This window comes from Coregonus lavaretus, assembly GCF_964263955.1.
Source record: "Coregonus lavaretus genome assembly, chromosome: 25".
Lineage (NCBI taxonomy): Eukaryota > Metazoa > Chordata > Actinopteri > Salmoniformes > Salmonidae > Coregonus > Coregonus lavaretus.
Genome location: NC_140012.1, coordinates 41626639 through 41643752, shown reverse-complemented (window position 1 = coordinate 41643752; position 17114 = coordinate 41626639). Strand labels below are relative to the sequence as shown.

At 41.9% G+C, this 17114-nt stretch overlaps 1 pseudogene across 1 annotated transcript in view; it reads right to left on the bottom strand.

Moving 5' to 3' along the window:
- Nucleotides 1-716: 716 nt before the first annotated feature.
- Nucleotides 717-17114, bottom strand: part of LOC311100921 (proton channel OTOP3-like) — a 17566-nt pseudogene continuing 1168 nt past the window's right edge. Inside the window, exons 3-8 of the transcript in view lie at nucleotides 3294-3430; nucleotides 2985-3043; nucleotides 2484-2623; nucleotides 1582-2273; nucleotides 1108-1288; nucleotides 717-887 (exon numbers count right to left, since the gene is read on the bottom strand). The product of the transcript in view is annotated as a proton channel OTOP3-like (transcript). The remainder of the gene's footprint in view (nucleotides 888-1107; nucleotides 1289-1581; nucleotides 2274-2483; nucleotides 2624-2984; nucleotides 3044-3293; nucleotides 3431-17114) is intronic.

Genomic DNA, 17114 nt, shown 5'->3' with positions numbered 1-17114 from the left:
ATTTTGCCATTGTTTCAATTTTTATGTTTTAGATGAAAGTTTATTGTACTTATTATTTTCAGAATCTCTTCTTGAAATGCTTTTACTGGGAGTTTAATTTTTGGTATCCCTTTTATCACGGTAAAGCTGCTTTTCATTTTGTAAGAGTGTGAAATAGAGACTGACAGTGACCGACTAGAGCGAGCCTCACTGAAGGAGGCAGCTTTAAAAATACCTGTGAACTGACTGACTGAGACAGGAAGCGATATCTCTGCAACGTATTGGCTTTTGAACTGCAGGCAAATGCTGTTGTATTCTGTGTCTGATTTCATAATGTCAATATTTTCAAAGTACCGGAACTATATCATATTAATAAATCATGAATTATATCGATTATGAATCAAAGTACACATGTTTTTAATGTCAAAACAGAAATGTTTACATGTCTCATCTTTACAGTGATTTGATATTTAGCTAGTCACTAGTAGTCAGTCGGCACAACATTTCACCAAGGATATGAAAAGGTGGAGGGAGCTCATTGTGGCCTTATGTCCCAGAGGGAGGAGTTTGTCAGTGTTGTGGTCCCTGTCCCTCAGGCAGTGATGAGGAGCTCCATCAGGTCCCCCACAGAGTGCATCCTACAGAAGACTCCCAGAGGCTGAACCAGGTTGACCAGGACAAACCAGACAGAGAAGAGAACAAGGGAGAGGAGGAGGAGGGGAAAAGAGGATAGGAGCTCAGCCAGTGATGAGGAGCTCCATCAGGGCCCCCACAGAGTGCATCCTGTAGAAGACTCCCAGAGGCTGAACCAGGTTGACCAGGACAAACCAGGCAGAGAAGCCAAAGAACTGCTTCCCCAGGCCGTTCTCAAACTGGGGGTGGGCTCCAAACGCTGGGATCACCCACAGCTGAGGAGGTGGGAGAGAGAAAAGATAGGGGGACAAATTAAATGACATTACATTGGCAAAAGGGATATGGTGTGAATACTAGCCTGATCCCAGATCTGTATGTTCTCCAAGGAGAAAGCATAGGAGTTGGCAAGATGGCGCCAACAGATCTGGGACCAGGTAAATACTGTGTAACGTGATACTAGAAGACGACAGACGTCATAGCCTCGGCGTCACTCACCATGATGTTAGCGAGAATGAGGGAAGGCACAGATCTCCTGTGTGACTCTCTTGTACCAGGTCTGTTGTCCTTCCCTGACTTGGCCACCAGGCGGTGCTGTCACTGCTTTTCCTCTCTCCAATAGAGACAGACCACCTCCGACTTTATTCCTGTCCTTTGTTTTCTCCATGGTCGTCGTCTTCTGCTTTGGGACATTGTCAATGTGTTACTATAGATACAAGTGTAGCTATAGTTCAGACTGTAATGATACAGTATGATGTGAGTATGGCGCTATCTAAGGGCAGAGAACGTTTTGAATAAAGATGGCTGGATGAATACATACTTGTTCATCTCTTTTATATTTTAAATAAAGCTATTTAGTTGGCAAATCAATCTTGGCCAGAGGGAATTGGAGTACTCAACATTACTTGAACCATCAATTGAAGAATAAGAAGAAGAAGAAGAAGAAGAAGAAGAAGAAGAAGAGTGACTTGCCATCAATATGCTGATCCTCTCCTTTCCTTTCCTCTTGGTGAGGGCCAGGCTGGGGTGTCGGTGGAGGCCACCGATGATGTAGACGTTCTGCAGCATGAGCTCCAACAGGCTGAGGAGGGAGTAGGAAAGATCCAGGCTTCCCAAGGATCCGCTAGGCCCCACAGCCAGAGCAGCCACCAGAGAGAAATAGGACAGAGCCAGCTGGCCCAGGGCTGCCCCAACCAGGAGGGCCACATCCAGGCTACGGGTGGGGTTATGCGTCCTCTCCTCCGCCCTCCTCTCCAGCTTGTGGACCAACAGGCCAGCCAGGGAGCAAAGGGACATGATGGGCATCACAGCTAGATGGTAGCCGTAGAATATCAGAAACGCAGTGGGCCGGTACTGGCCTTGGTTCACCCAAACTTGATACAGGATGAACACAACCACCCCAGCTATAAGAACCAGACCCCCGAACAACGGCCCGAATAGGATCCCACCTTGGTGGATGATGCGTAGGGTAATCTTCTGGGCGTGGTGGGGTATTGACCCAGGGCTCATCTGCCTGCCCACGTTCTTCCACATCACATAAAGCATGCAGCCTGCCATCAAGTAGTACTCCATGTTGAAGGGATACAGGACTTCATAACCCTTCCGGAAGAACAGGCACGCTGTGTCTGCACTGCACTGGCATAACGTTGCATTGCTCAGCCCTGCTGAAAGGAAATCGGACAGGTTGATTAATAATTTCTTCATAGTATACAGTAGTAATAACATTAGATATTATTAATAAATTTTTTATAATTCAGTCATAGGTCCTCCAAATCGTCTGACTAGGGGATAAGCACAGTGTAACTACTTTCTTTGTGATAAAACAGTACACAATTGTGTTTTTTAGTTGTGTAAGGAGGTACTACAGTATATACCGGAGTCAGAGCTATCTGCGTCGTCGTACGTGGCGCCGGCATCCTCCTTCTCCATCTCTATCTCCAGATGAACGGTGTCTTCTGTCACCGCGTTCAGCCACAGCAACAGATCTGCACTCAGAATGACCATCAGCCCAGACCTGGCGGGGGGGAGCACGGACACACAAATATCACGTTCAAATGTATTACATAACAATCTGAAATGAGACGCTCTTTACGTATATATGGATGATCGCTCTGAAATAAACACATAAAATCACATAACAATAAGCTAAAAAATAACACACATAAAATCACACGATAAGCAACAAGGGGGTTTCTTTTTTTTATGATCATATACTCAAACAAGCATTCACAAACACCAGCAATTCCATTATTACCTGTTTGCTTTGTAATGTATAGGTCCCTATAGGTTCCTTTAGTCAATGCAAATACCATAGATCTCTAATAACAACAAGAAGATAATACATGTTTTTGTTAATGAAATTGAGAGCCATGCACCTGGTAATGATCTTGTGCTTGTGAATACAGTCCTTGGAGTGATCCCAGAGCAAATAGGTCTACAAAAGAGATTCATTCAAATGTTAAGGAAATGACAATGTCCAAGTCAATTACTCTTTAGCATACAGGTTCAATATAGGCCTCTATTACCAATGAGATAGAAGACTAACCTGTTTTTAAATAAAGGTTAATCAAATGAAAATGCAGTGAAAATATGAATTCTAAACATTTTGAAATGAATGAAACAATCAATTGAAACCCCAGGAAAATGAAATTGAGTGCAAACAAAGTCCAATGATTGATGACTACCTGTAGGCCAAGAAAGGCAGCCTCGATGAAGGGGGCGAGGACTTTAACAACCGGCTTACACTCCTTCATGGTGACATAGTAACCCATCTTGAAGACATGCAGCAGGAGACTGAATGCAGCAAACAGCATCAGGACCACTGGCATGGCAGGGAGACAGGGGTCAACCAGAAACAGAAGTTTTAGTTTTAGGATGCGTTCCACATGGTATCCTATTCCCTATATAGTGCACTCCTTTTGACCAGAGCCCTATGTGGGAACAGGATGCCATTTGAGACGTCTTTCGATAAAGCATTTAAAATAATGCATAGATATCTGATAGAATGACTAACTACAAACTGTCACAATATAGAAGCTATACTCATTGAACTGATCGTCCCTATTGAATTACGACGACCCACCCTGCATTCAACCACTATAATGCATTTAGGGACGGATGTGTAACCTTCTGGTTCTGACTCCTAACCAAGGCAATCAATCAGCAGGCACGGACATGATGATAATGGAGCTCATGCAAGTCTTTTATTCTGGGATGACAGACAATATTTATATAATAATATGTTGCTGTTTTTAAATATTTTATAAACAATACATTTTTTACATTTTAGTCATTTAGCAGACGTTCTTATCCAGAGCGACTTACAGTTAGTGAGTGCATACATTTTTCATACTGCCCCCCCCCCCCCCCCCCATCAACTACATCACACCTGCCCAGACCCACTAGCACACGCCCTCATCACTTTCCGCCACATGGCCTGAAACTGCACTATTTTGTTTCACTCTGTAGCCAACACATTTTCAATATTTAAATACTAAATCATTCGATTTTTCCATTGTGTTAATGTTGGCAGATTGATTGATTTCCACGTTTTTAGTATACGTTTTTTGAAGATGAGTGACGAGAAGAGAATCGTCCAACTCATCGGGTATCTCACTACACCCCCATACACCATGTCTTGAAATATGCACATGTATTAAAAGTAAGTTTACAGTATAATACAACTTTCCAGCGCCGCCCACAACTTCCGGATTTTATAGCATTTCCAGAAAGCATGGATTATTAAATCATTAGTCGTTTTGACTCTGTCATTGTGCTGTAGAATTTCTGACATTTGTCTCTTGTATTATAAATTCTATACATTAGTTTATACTGGATTAAGTGTACATTTTAGTTAACTGTAATGTTGTTAGTTATCCTCCAACTTTCCCTCCATCTTCTGCCAATATCAGTTCTTTTTAAATATTGGTTCAAATAGTTTATTAATATTTTTAAGAGATTGTCAGTTGGATATGCTCTCTGCAAGATTTTGTATATCTTCCCTATCATATGAACATCCTTTTATCACTCAAATACAATTACCTCAAGGTTGCTCTGATGTCCAAAATATTTAAAATCGAAATTTCCTGATATGTAACTTTTAAGTTGCATGTATTTGAAACTATCTACATTGGTCAATCCAAAATTACTTGTTAATTATGTAATGGAAATACATTTATTTCCTGTTACAAAGTAATGTATAGTTTCTATACCTTTAGTTTTCCACGTGGATCAATTTATCGGTGAATTCTGAAAAGCTATCCAAGGATTGTTCCATAAGGTTCTTTTTTTATGTTCTTAACTATGAAGTTGTTAATGTTCTTAGCTTTATCCTTTGAAAATAGACATGTAAAAATATTCTGGGGATGAGCATGCACATCTTCTATATGTGGCAAGTAAAAGCCTTGGGTGGCCAGTTGAAACAATTCCAAGTCTGGAAGGTTAAAACCACCCTCAGACTTAGGAAGATGTAAAACGTTCCTTTTTATTCTATGAATTTTATTTGCCCATATAAAGTCTGCCAGTTGTGTAAAGTAACGAAGTAGAAATACTTCCGTTACTGTACTTAAGTATTTTTTTGGGGTATATGCACTTTACTATTTATATTTCTGTCACTTTAATTTTACTTCACTACATAAAAAATAATAAAAAGTCTAATTTTACTCTGATACATTTCCACTGACACCTTCGATCTGAAGCTGGAAGAAAAAAACCAATGATGTTGGAAAAAAGATGCAAGCAACATCCGCGAGTCGGCACGCAATGCAGCAGGCGACGACATGCAGAGTTGATCCAATCCTCATCAGTTTGGGCAAATCCAAGGGTCCTATAGTGCGAACCCCAACCACCGTGAGCCTGTCACTGGCGAAACAGTCATCCACTCAGTAGCACTTTGCCCAAGCGTGTCCGACATCGCACAATCATGTCCGTCGTCGCTCTACTACCACCACCTCCTGATGAGGATGAACACCCTTTGCTGTATCTAAAATAAAGGAAATATTTTATCGGAATGAAGGAATCATCCTACCGGATGAAATGTCTGTTATGTTTACCAAAAGTTCAGGAAATACTAGCGTTTAAGAACTCGCCTTCGAACCTAAAAAAACACATTGAGGTAAGCCTACTGTTAGCTTGCTAGCTAGAATAACGTTAGCATGCTAATTAGCATGCTGGCTAACATTAGCTAACCTAGCTAGCCCACATTTGCTAATGCAACAAGCAGTGTTAGTTGCTAGCTTATCCTATATACCTAAATAGTTCACTAGCTAATAGCTAGCTACTTTAGCTGGCTAAAATGTGCCCAGATTTGGAAGCTTTGTTAGCTAACGCAATCTAACTAAACTGACACGAGCTAACTAGCTAGCTTGTTAACAAGCTAGTTAACTAAATTAGTAGTTTCCGAATCTGGGCACATTTTAGTCAGCTAAAGTCAGTCTAGCCAAATACCTTTTCTCTAAACACCTGGTCAAGCTAGCTAGCGAACTAATGTTAGCTTTCGGGTGTTATCTAGCCATTTTATTCCTCATGTTAGTTGATCAATTAGCTAGATCAATTAACAGTTTTTTCTCATTGTAATATTAAATGGTGGTCACAAACTCTCACTTAACTAATGTTGTTTATAGCTTTAAAATTAGGATCCTATACCTTAAGTATTTGGTGATGGTAGTTATGTTGCTAAGTAACAGTCTTTCTCTTTCCCTTTTCTGCTTATTTCAGAGAAAGCATCTTAAGAAGTATGGAGAACTGAAGAGAAAGCATTTACACCATCTTAAGAAGTATGGAGAACTGAAGAGAAAGCATGTACACCATCTTAAGAAGTATGGAGAACTGACGGCAAACACACTGAAGAGAAAACATGACCCTAATACTCCCTCCACCATCAAGCAGAGCACATTACTGAAGACAGTGTCTAAAAAATCCATCGACAAAGCTGTGGTGAAGTATGTGGTCCAAGGGCTCCAACCATTCGCTGTTGTAGAACAAGAACCGTTCAGAGAGTTTGTCCAGGATCTGCAGCCTAACTCAAATATCTTATCATGGCCCACACTGTGCTCCAGGATTGATGAAGCCTCCACGGAAATGAAGAAGAAAGTGACTGAGGCCATGAGAGGAGTTGACCACATCGCCACCACCACCGACTGCTGGTCTGCAAGAAGACGGAGCTTCATTGGTGTTACAGCCCACTGGATAGACCCTGACAGTCTCAACAGATGGTCTGCAGCCCTGGCCTGTAAACGGTTGAGAGGATCGCACACCTTTGATGTGTTGGCAGGCGCCCTAAATGACATCCATTCTGAGTTTGAAATCTGTGGTAAGATTGTGAGAACAGCAACAGACAACGGCTCTAACTTCTTGAAAGCTTTCCAAGTTTTTGGAGAAGATGAAAACAACGAGGCAGTGGAAGCAGTGGGTGGTGAAGCAGCTCAGCCAACGAGGTAGTGGAAGCAGTGGGTGGTGAAGCAGCTCAGCCAACGAGGCAGTGGAAGCAGTGGGTGGTGAAGCAGTTTAGCCAACGAGGCAGTGGACACAGTGGGTGGTGAAGCAGCTCAGCCAGGACAGGAAGATGGTGATGAGGAACAAGAGGAGAGTGAAGAAGTGGAGTTTGTTGATGTTTCAACCATCCTGAATGAAAATGATGATTTTGAGTACCAGCTGCCGACGCACCAGCGCTGTGCTTGTCACCTACTAAACTTAGTATCTACAGTCGATGCCCTGAAAGCAACATCCAGTAAGGCTTATAAAAAAGTGTCCCGTTCAACATTTGGCAAGTGCCAAGCACTTTGGAACAAATACGGAAGATCCACACTTGCAGACAAAACGGTTGAAGATGCTTGCGACCTCCAGCTGCTGCGCCCGACTGCTACAAGGTGGAACTCCTGGTTCATGGCTGTAGAAAGACTCCCGGGGATCGTCAAAGACAAAGGAGAGGCGGCCGTCAGAGTTCTCTGCAGAGAGTTCGAGGTTCCAATGCAAGTAAGGATTATGTATTATTTTGTCAATTTAATGTCTTGAATATTGTCTAAATCTGTTGCAGTGTTTCCTGACCCTTTGCTTGGGGACTAATAACTGTTTCACATGTTGTAGCCATACACTATCATTGATCCATTTAGTCAACTACTCATCCAGCCATTGATTACTGAAGTAAAATCATGTGAAATAGTTAGTGTTCCCCTTTGTATAGGGTTAGGAAACAGTATTATTATTATTATTATTATTTTTTTTTTTCATAGGTTCAATCTAGCTGAACTCTCCTTCCTCACAGAGTATGCTGCCACCATGAGCCCAGTAGCAAAGGCCATCAACATCCTGCAGGCTGAAACCAATGTCCAGATGGGGTGGCTACTTCCAACTATCAACCTGCTGATCACAAAACTTGACCGACTCAAGTTGTCCCTGAAGTACTGTAAGCCTCTGGTGGATGCGCTACAACTGGGACTGAAGAAGCGCTTCAGCCACACGTTTCACGACCCTGAGTTGATCGCAGCTGCAATCCTTCTCCCCAAGTTCAAAACAACGGGGACAAAGGATGACACCACCATCAGAATGGGTAAGACAACGTGGTTAATTAACAGTATTTTATTATTCATAAACAGCTGTGTATAGTGTACATTTTGACACTTCATAGATTTGAGAACCACCCATATAAACTACAATCCTGACTTTGTGGTTCAGTCCAATGGGTAGCCTACTTAGCCCTGTTGCTTGGGTTATATAGATGGGGACAGATTAATGTAGGCTCATAACGGCCTGATTTCTATTGTCATCTTCCTAGTATTTCAGGAATGGACTACATCAAGGACCACCTGGAAGAACCCTTGCTGCAGCTAGGTGGTGGCACCAGTTCATCAGATGAGGAGGACTTCTTCTCTGCCATGAAGACGTCTCAAGCACTAGAAAGCTCCAAACAGCTGGACGGATACCTGGCCTGTTAAGCTGATCATATGGAGTTGCTCAAGTCCTTCCCGGCAGTCTGTAAGCTGTCTGAGGCTAAACACACCCTTACCTGCATCAGCTGCATGTGAAAGGCTGTTCAGCATTGCAGGACTTGTTTTCAGCCCCAGGAGAGCAAGGCTGGATTCCAGAAACTTTGAAAACCAGCTTTTACCGAAGATGAACCGTAAATTCTTAAACTTCAAGTAATGACAGTTTAACGCTAGCAAGCCCAAGGACACGGATGCCTTATGCGTTTTGTTAATTTATGTTTAAAATTCACAAGTTCTAGGTGTCCTTGTTACAAAGACATGACCTGACACACTGATTTCTAATACAGTTCTATCAGTGGTGATGTCCTCATAGTCCTACAGTGACGTTGTGTGCAGTTCTGTACATGTACTTTTGATAAACTCATCCCCAATTTTTTTTTAATGTATAGGGTTCTATTATAGGATGTTTTTTCTGAAGCAAAGTGACTGTGATTGTAAGTGCTTATGTTTGCTGGCTATTTTCCTTCATCATTAAGGCATAATTATATTTTGTCCGTAAGAGAAGTGTTGCCTATTTGAGAATCCACATTCTTTTTTTATCTGAGCTCTTCTTGTATCCGTAAGACTGTTACCTTTCAGAAAAGCTCAAACCAAATAAAAGGTCTGGCTGTTTTAGATTTACAGCTCTTACGTTTAATACTTTTACTTTTGATACTTAAGTACATTTACCTTACGGCTATTTAATATCAGGTACTTTAAGACTTTTACTCAAGTAGTATTCTAATGGGTGACTTTCACTTTTACTTGAGTCATTTTCCAGTAAGGTATCTTTACTTTTACTCAAGTATGGCTTTTGGGTACTTTTTCCACCACTGTACTTAAGTACATTTAGAACCAGATACTTTTAGACTTTTACTCAAGTAGTATTTTACTTGGTGACTTTTACTTGAGTAATTTTCTATTAAGGTATCGTTACTTTTACTCAAGTATGACAATTGAGTACTTTTTCCACCACTGAAGTCTGCTATGACTGAGTATATATTTTTTAAGAATGTCTTTTGGTGGGGTAATTGGTATTTTCTGAAAATAAATACAAACATTTTGGCAGCCATGCCATTCTAAAGAGTTTTATTCTACCTGTAAGATTTATGGGTAGATTATTCAATTTAATTAGATCTGCTTTCATATTGTTGACTAATAGAATAAAGGTATCAATATATATATTGTTGTTTGTTGTCACTGTATTAAGCATCCTAAGTATTTAATATTTTTTGTGGTCGACTTAAAGGATTGCTGTAGATCAATGAACGATGTTAGGATGAAACAGTCAGAGGTCACCAAGTGCAACATAGCTTCAGCGTGTAAATCAGCTAGAAAGATGTGTCGGCATCGAGTAATTGTCTCTGGCCCCCTCCCAGTTAGGGGAAGTGACGAGCTCTACAGCAGAGTCTCAGCACTTAATCGCTGGTTGAAAACTGTTTTCTGCCCCTCCCAAAAGATAACATTTGTGGATAATTGGCCCTCTTTCTGGGACTCACCCACAAACAGGATCAAGCCTGACCTGCTGAGGAGTGACGGACTCCATCCTAGCTGGAGGGGTGCTCTCCTCTTATCTACCAACATAGATAGGGCTCTAACTCCTTTAGCCCCACAGTGAAATAGGGTGCAGGCCAGGCAGCAGGCTGTTAGCCAACCTGCCAGCTTAGTGGAGTCTGCCAATAGCATAGTCAGTGTAGTCAGCTCAGCCATACCCATTGAGACTGTGTCTGTGCCTCGACCTAGGTTGGGCAAAACTAAACATGGTGGTGTCCACCCTAGCAATCTTATTAGGATAAAGACCTCCTCCATTCCTGCCATTATTGAAAGAGATCGTGATACCTCACATCTCAAAATAGGGTTACTTAATGTTAGATCCCTCACTTCAAAGGCAGTCATAGTCAATGAACTAATCACTGATCATAATCTTGATGTGATTGGCCTGACTGAAACATGGCTTAAGCCTGATGAATTTGCTGTGTTAAATGAGGCCTCACCTCCTGGTTACACTAGTGACCATATTCCCCGTGCATCCCGCAAAGGCGGAGGTGTTGCTAACATTTACGATAGCAAATTTCAATTTACAAAAAAAAAAATGACGTTTTCATCTTTCGAGCTTCTAGTCATGAAATCTATGCAGCCTACTCAATCACTTTTTATAGCTACTGTTTACAGGCCTCCTGGGCCATATACAGCGTTCCTCTGAGTTTCCTGAATTCCTATCAGACCTTGTAGTCATAGCAGATCATATTCTAATTTTTGGTGATTTTAATATTCACATGGAGAAGTCCACAGACCCACTCCAAAAGTCCTTCGGAGCCATTATCGACTCAGTGGGTTTTGTCCAACATGTCTCTGGACCTACTCACTGCCACAGTCATACTCTGGACCTAGTTTTGTCCCATGGAATAAATGTTGTAGATCTTAATGTTTTTCCACAAAATCCTGGACTATCGGACCACCATTTTATTACGTTTGCAATCGCAACAAATAATCTGCTCAGACCCCAACCAAGGAGCATCAAAAGTCGTGCTATAAATTCTCAGACAACACAAAAATTCATTGATGCCCTTCCAGACCCCTTCTGCCTACCCAAGGACGTCAGAGGACAAAAATCAGTTAACCACTTAACTGAGGAACTAAATTTAACCTTGCACAATACCCTAGATGCAGTTGCACCCCTAAAAACGAAAAACATTTGTCATAAGAAACTAGCTCCCTGGTATACAGAAAATACCCGAGCTTTGAAGCAAGCTTCCAGGAAATTGGAACGGAAATGGCGCCACACCAAACTGGAAGTCTTCCGACTAGCTTGGAAAGACAGTACCGTGCAGTACCGAAGAGCCCTCACTGCTGCTCGATCATCCTACTTTTCCAAATTAATCGAGGAAAATAAGAACAATCCAAAATTTCTTTTTGATACTGTTGCAAAGCTAACTAAAAAGCAGCATTCCCCAAGAGAGGATGGTTTTCACTTCAGCAGTGATAAATTCATGAACTTCTTTGAGGAAAAGATCATGACCATTAGAAAGCAAATTACGGACTCCTCTTTGAATCTGCGTATTCCTCCAGGGCTTAGCTGTCCTGGATCTGCACAGCTCTGCGAGGGCCTGGGATCGGGAGAGACACTTAAGTGTTTTAGTACTATATCTCTTGACACAATGATGAAAATAATCATGGCCTCTAAACCTTCAAGCTGCATACTGGATCCTATTCCTACTAAACTGCTGAAGGAGCTGCTTCCTGTGCTTGGCCCTCCTATGTTGAACATAATAAACAGCTCTCTATCCACCGGATGTGTACCAAACTCACTAAAAGTGGCAGTGATAAAGCCTCTCTTGAAAAAGCCAAACCTTGACCCGGAAAATATAAAAAACTATCGGCCAATATCGAATCTTCCATTCCTCTCAAAAATTTTAGAAAAAGCTGTTGCGCAGCAACTCACTGCCTTTCTGAAGACAAACAATGTATACGAAATGCTTCAGTCTGGTTTTAGACCCCATCATAGCACTGAGACTGCACTTGTGAAGGTGGTAAATGACCTTTTAATGGCGTCAGACCGAGGCTCTGCATCTGTCCTCGTGCTACTAGACCTTAGTGCTGCCTTTGACACCATCGATCACCACATTCTTTTGGAGAGACTGGAAACCCAAATTGGTCTACACGGACAAGTTCTGGCCTGGTTTAGATCCTACCTGTCGGAAAGATATCAGTTTGTCTCTGTGAATGGTCTGTCCTCCGACAAATCAACTGTACATTTCGGTGTTCCTCAAGGTTCCGTTTTAGGACCACTATTGTTTTCACTATATATTTTACCTCTTGGGGATGTTATTCGAAAACATAATGTTAACTTTCACTGCTATGCGGATGACACACAGCTGTACATTTCAATGAAGCATGGTGAAGCCCCAAAATTGCCCTCGCTAGAAGCCTGTGTTTCAGACATAAGGAAGTGGATGGCTGAAAACTTTTTACTTTTAAACTCGGACAAAACAGAGATGCTTGTTCTAGGTCCCAAGAAACAAAGAGATCTTCTGTTAAATCTGACAATTCATCTTGATGGTTGTAAAGTCGTCTCAAATAAAACTGTGAAGGACCTAGGCGTTACTCTTGACCCTGATCTCTCTTTTGACGAACATATCAAGACTGTTTCAAGGACAGCTTTTTTCCATCTACGTAACATTGCAAAAATCAGAAATTTTCTGTCCAAAAATGATGCAGAAAAATTAATCCATGCATTTGTTACTTCTAGATTAGACTACTGCAATGCTCTATTTTCCGGCTACCCGGATAAAGCACTAAATAAACTTCAGTTAGTGCTAAATACGGCTGCTAGAATCCTGACTAGAACCAAGAAATTTGATCATATTACTCCAGTGCTAGCTTCCCTACACTGGCTTCCTGTTAAGGCAAGGGCTGATTTCAAGGTTTTACTGTTAACCTATAAAGCGTTACATGGGCTTGCTCCTACCTATCTTTCCGAGTTGGTCCTGCCGTACATACCAATACGTACGCTACGGTCACAAGACGCAGGCCTCCTAATTGTCCCTAGAATTTCTAAGCAAACAGCGGGAGGCAGGGCTTTCTCCTATAGATCTCCATTTTTATGGAACAGTCTGCCTACCCATGTGAGAGACGCAGACTCGGTCTCAACCTTTAAGTCTTTACTGAAGACTTATCTCTTCAGTAGGTCATATGATTGAGTGTAGTCTGGCCCAGGAGTGTGAAGGTGAACGGAAAGGCTGGAGCAACGAACAGCCCTTGCTGTCTCTGCCAGGCCGGTTCCCCTCTCCACTGGGGTTCTCTGCCTCTAACCCTGTTGCAGGGGCTGAGTCACTGGCCTGCTGGTGCTCTTTCATGCCGTCCCTGGGAGGGGTGCGTCACTTGAGTGGGTTGAGTTACTGACGTGATCTTCCTGTCTGGGTTGGCGCCCCCCCCCCCCTTGGTTTGTGCTGTGGTGGAGACCTCTGTGGGCTATACTCGGCCTTGTCTCAGGATTGTAAGTTGGTGGTTGGGGATATCCCTCTAGTGGTGCGGGGGCTGTGCTTTGGCGGAGTGGGTGGGGTTATATCCTTCCTGTTTGGCCCTGTCCGGGGGTTTCTTCGGATGGGGCCACAGTGTCTCCGGACCGCTCCTGTCTCAGCCTCCAGTATTTATGCTGCAGTAGTTTATGTGTCGGGGGGCTGGGGTTAGTTGGTTATACCTGGAGTACTTCTCCTGTCTTATCCAGTGTCCTGTGTGAATTTAAGTATGCTCTCTCTAATTCTCTCGTTCTCTCTTTCTCTCTGAGAACCTGAGCCCTAGGACCATACGTCAGGACTACCGGGCATGATGACACCCTGCTGCCCCCAGTCCGCCTGGCCTTGCTGCTATTCCAGTTTCAACTGTTCTGCCTGCGGCTACGAAACCCCTACCTGTCCCAGACCTGCTGTTTTCAACTCTAAATGATCGGCTATGAAAAGCCAACTGAGAGACCTGAGCCCTAGGACCATACGTCGGGACTACCGGCCGTGGTGACTCCTTGCTATCCCCAGTCCGCCTGGCCTTGCTGCTATTCCAGTTTAAACTGTTCTGCCTGCGGTTATGGAACCCCTACCTGTCCCAGACCTGCTGTTTTAAACTCTAATGATCGGCTATGAAAAGCCAACTGAGATTTATTCCTGATTATTATTTGACCATGCTTGTCACTTATGAACATTTTTGAACATCTTGGCATGGTTCTGTTATAATCTCCACCCGGCACAGCCAGAAGAGGACTGGCCACCCCTCATAGCCTGGTTCCTCTCTAGGTTTCTTCCTAGGTTTTGCCTTTCTAGGGAGTTTTTCCTAGCCACCGTGCTTCTACACCTGCATTACTAGCTGTTTGGGGTTTTAGGCTGGGTTTCTGTACAGCACTTCGAGATATTAGCTGATGTAAGAAGGGCTATATAAAATAAAATTGATTGATTGATTGATTGATCAATACTTATTTTTTATTTTTTCCTATTGCCATTATGTCGTTTATTTTTTCCACATTCATTTTATATCCTGAGATTTTTTTAGTTTTCTGAAAATATTTTTTATGGGCTTTTTCTAAAATAGGTGATTTCCTTGTCTTTTTTCTTTCATTTTAATTTCTAAATCATATTGAACTTTTGCAGAGTATGAGATTATCATCCCCATAATTTATGCCTTAAAGGCATCCCAAATTATACTGGGAGTCGGCTTTACTCTGTCCTCTACAGTGATTTGCGAAAGTATTCACCCCCCTTGGCATGTTTCCTATTTTGTTGCCTTACAACCTGGAATTAAAATAGATTTTTGGGGGGGTTTGTATAATTTGATTTACACAACATGCCTACCACTTTGAAGATGCAAAATATTTTTTTCTTGTGAAACAAATAACAAATAAGACAAAACAAATAGAAAACTTGAGCGTGCGTAACTATTCACAAAGTCAATACTTTGTAGAGCCACCTTTTGCAGCAATTACAGCTATAAGTCTCTTGGGGTATGTCTCTATAAGCTTGGCACATCTAGTCACTGGGATTTTGGCCATTCTTCAAGGCAAAACTGCTCCAGCTCCTTCAAGTTGGATGGGTTCAGCAATCTTTAAGTCATGCCACAGATTCTCAATTGGATGAGGCCATTCCAAGACATTTAAATGTTTCCCCTTAAACCACTAAAATGTTGCTTTAGCAGTATGCTTAGGGTCATTGTCCTGCTGGAAGGTGAACCTCCGTCCCAGTCTCAAATCTCTGGAAGACTGAAACAGGTTTCCCTCAAGAATTTCCCTGTATTTAGTGCCATTCATCATTCCTTCAATTCTGACCAGTTTCCCAGTCCCTGCCGATGAAAAACATCCCCACAGCATGATGCTGCCACCACCATGCTTCACTGTGGGGATGGTGTTCTCGGGGTGATGAGAGGTGTTGGGTTTGCGCCAGACATAGCGTTTTCCTTTGTTGGCCAAAAAGCTCAATTTTAGTTTCATCTGACCAGAGTACCTTCTTCCATATGTTTGGGGAGTCTCCCATATGCCTTTTGGCGAACACCAAACGTTTGCTTATTTTTTTCTTTAAGCAATGGCTTTTTTCTGGCCACTCTTCCGTAAATCCCAGCTCTGTGGAGTGTACGGCTTAAAGTGGTCCTATGGACAGATCCTCCAATCTCCGCTGTGGAGCTTTGCAGCTCCTTCAGGGTTATCCTTGGTCTCTTTGTTGCCTCTCTGATTAATGCCCTCCTTGCCTGGTCCGTGAGTTTTGGTGGGTGGGCCTCTCTTGGCAGGTTTGTTGTGGTGCCATATTCTTTAAATTTTTTAATAATGGATTTAATGGTGCTCTGTGGGATGTTCAAAGTTTCAGATATTTTTTTATAACCCAACCCTGACCTGTACTTCTCCACAACTTTGTCCCTGACCTGTTTGGAGAGCTCTTTGGTCTTCATGGTGCCGCTTGCTTGGTGGTGCCCCTTGCTTAGTGGTGTTGCAGACTCTGGGGCCTTTCAGAACAGGTGTATATATACTGAGATCATGTGACAGATCATGTGACACTTAGATTGCACACAGGTGGACTTTATTTAACTAATTATGTGACTTCTGAAGGTAATTGGTTGCACCAGATCTTATTTAGGGGCTTCATAGCAAAGGGGGTGAATACAGATACCACGCACCACTTTTCTGTTATTTATTTTCTAGAATTTTTTGAAACAAGTTATATTTTTCATTTCACTTCACCAATTTGGACTATTTTGTGTATGTCCATTACATGAAATCCAAACAAAAATCCATTTGAATTGCAGGTTGTAATGCAACAAAATAGGAAAAACGCCAAGGGAGATGAATACTTTTGCAAGGCACTGTATGTCTACATTTGTAATGGTAAAGGTTTGTATTTTTTCGTTTATGTATTTAATTCATTTCGGGTCCAGATGATGCGCTCTTTTCATTCTCCAAACTCTGTCACTAAGTGTATTTTCTATTGGTGTAATTAAACATGATACCGGAGAATGATCCGATATCACTATATCATGAATTTTTGAATCCAGTAAATTGTTGAGTGCATTTTTGGAAATAAAAATGTAGTCAATTCTTGAATAGCTTTACTTACTTTGAGAGAAAAAAAGGAAGTGTGATACCGTCAACTAACAACATGATGTCAGTCAAGTAGGGATGAATGCAACAATGTCACTAGCAATCAATGAAACTATAAGACATATTGAAACATGAACTCAATAACATGAATTCAATACTTGCTAAACTATTTTTGGCGAAGTTCACAAATAAACAGGATATATGTTCTTACGCTGCTACACAAGTAATACAATTAGTATAGCTATACATCAATGTGTTTGTATCTGTCCCTTTGCATACTGGTAGAATCCAATAAGGGGTGTACACACAAGCTCACATCTATACATCTATCAGGGGCGCAACTTTGGTTTTAGAAGTGGTGGGAACATAATTATATATATATATATATATATTATTTTTTATTTATTTCAGAATGTGGGTGGGACATGTCCTCCCCCCTGTCGCCAATGAAAGTTGCGCCTCTGCAATTTTCCCCA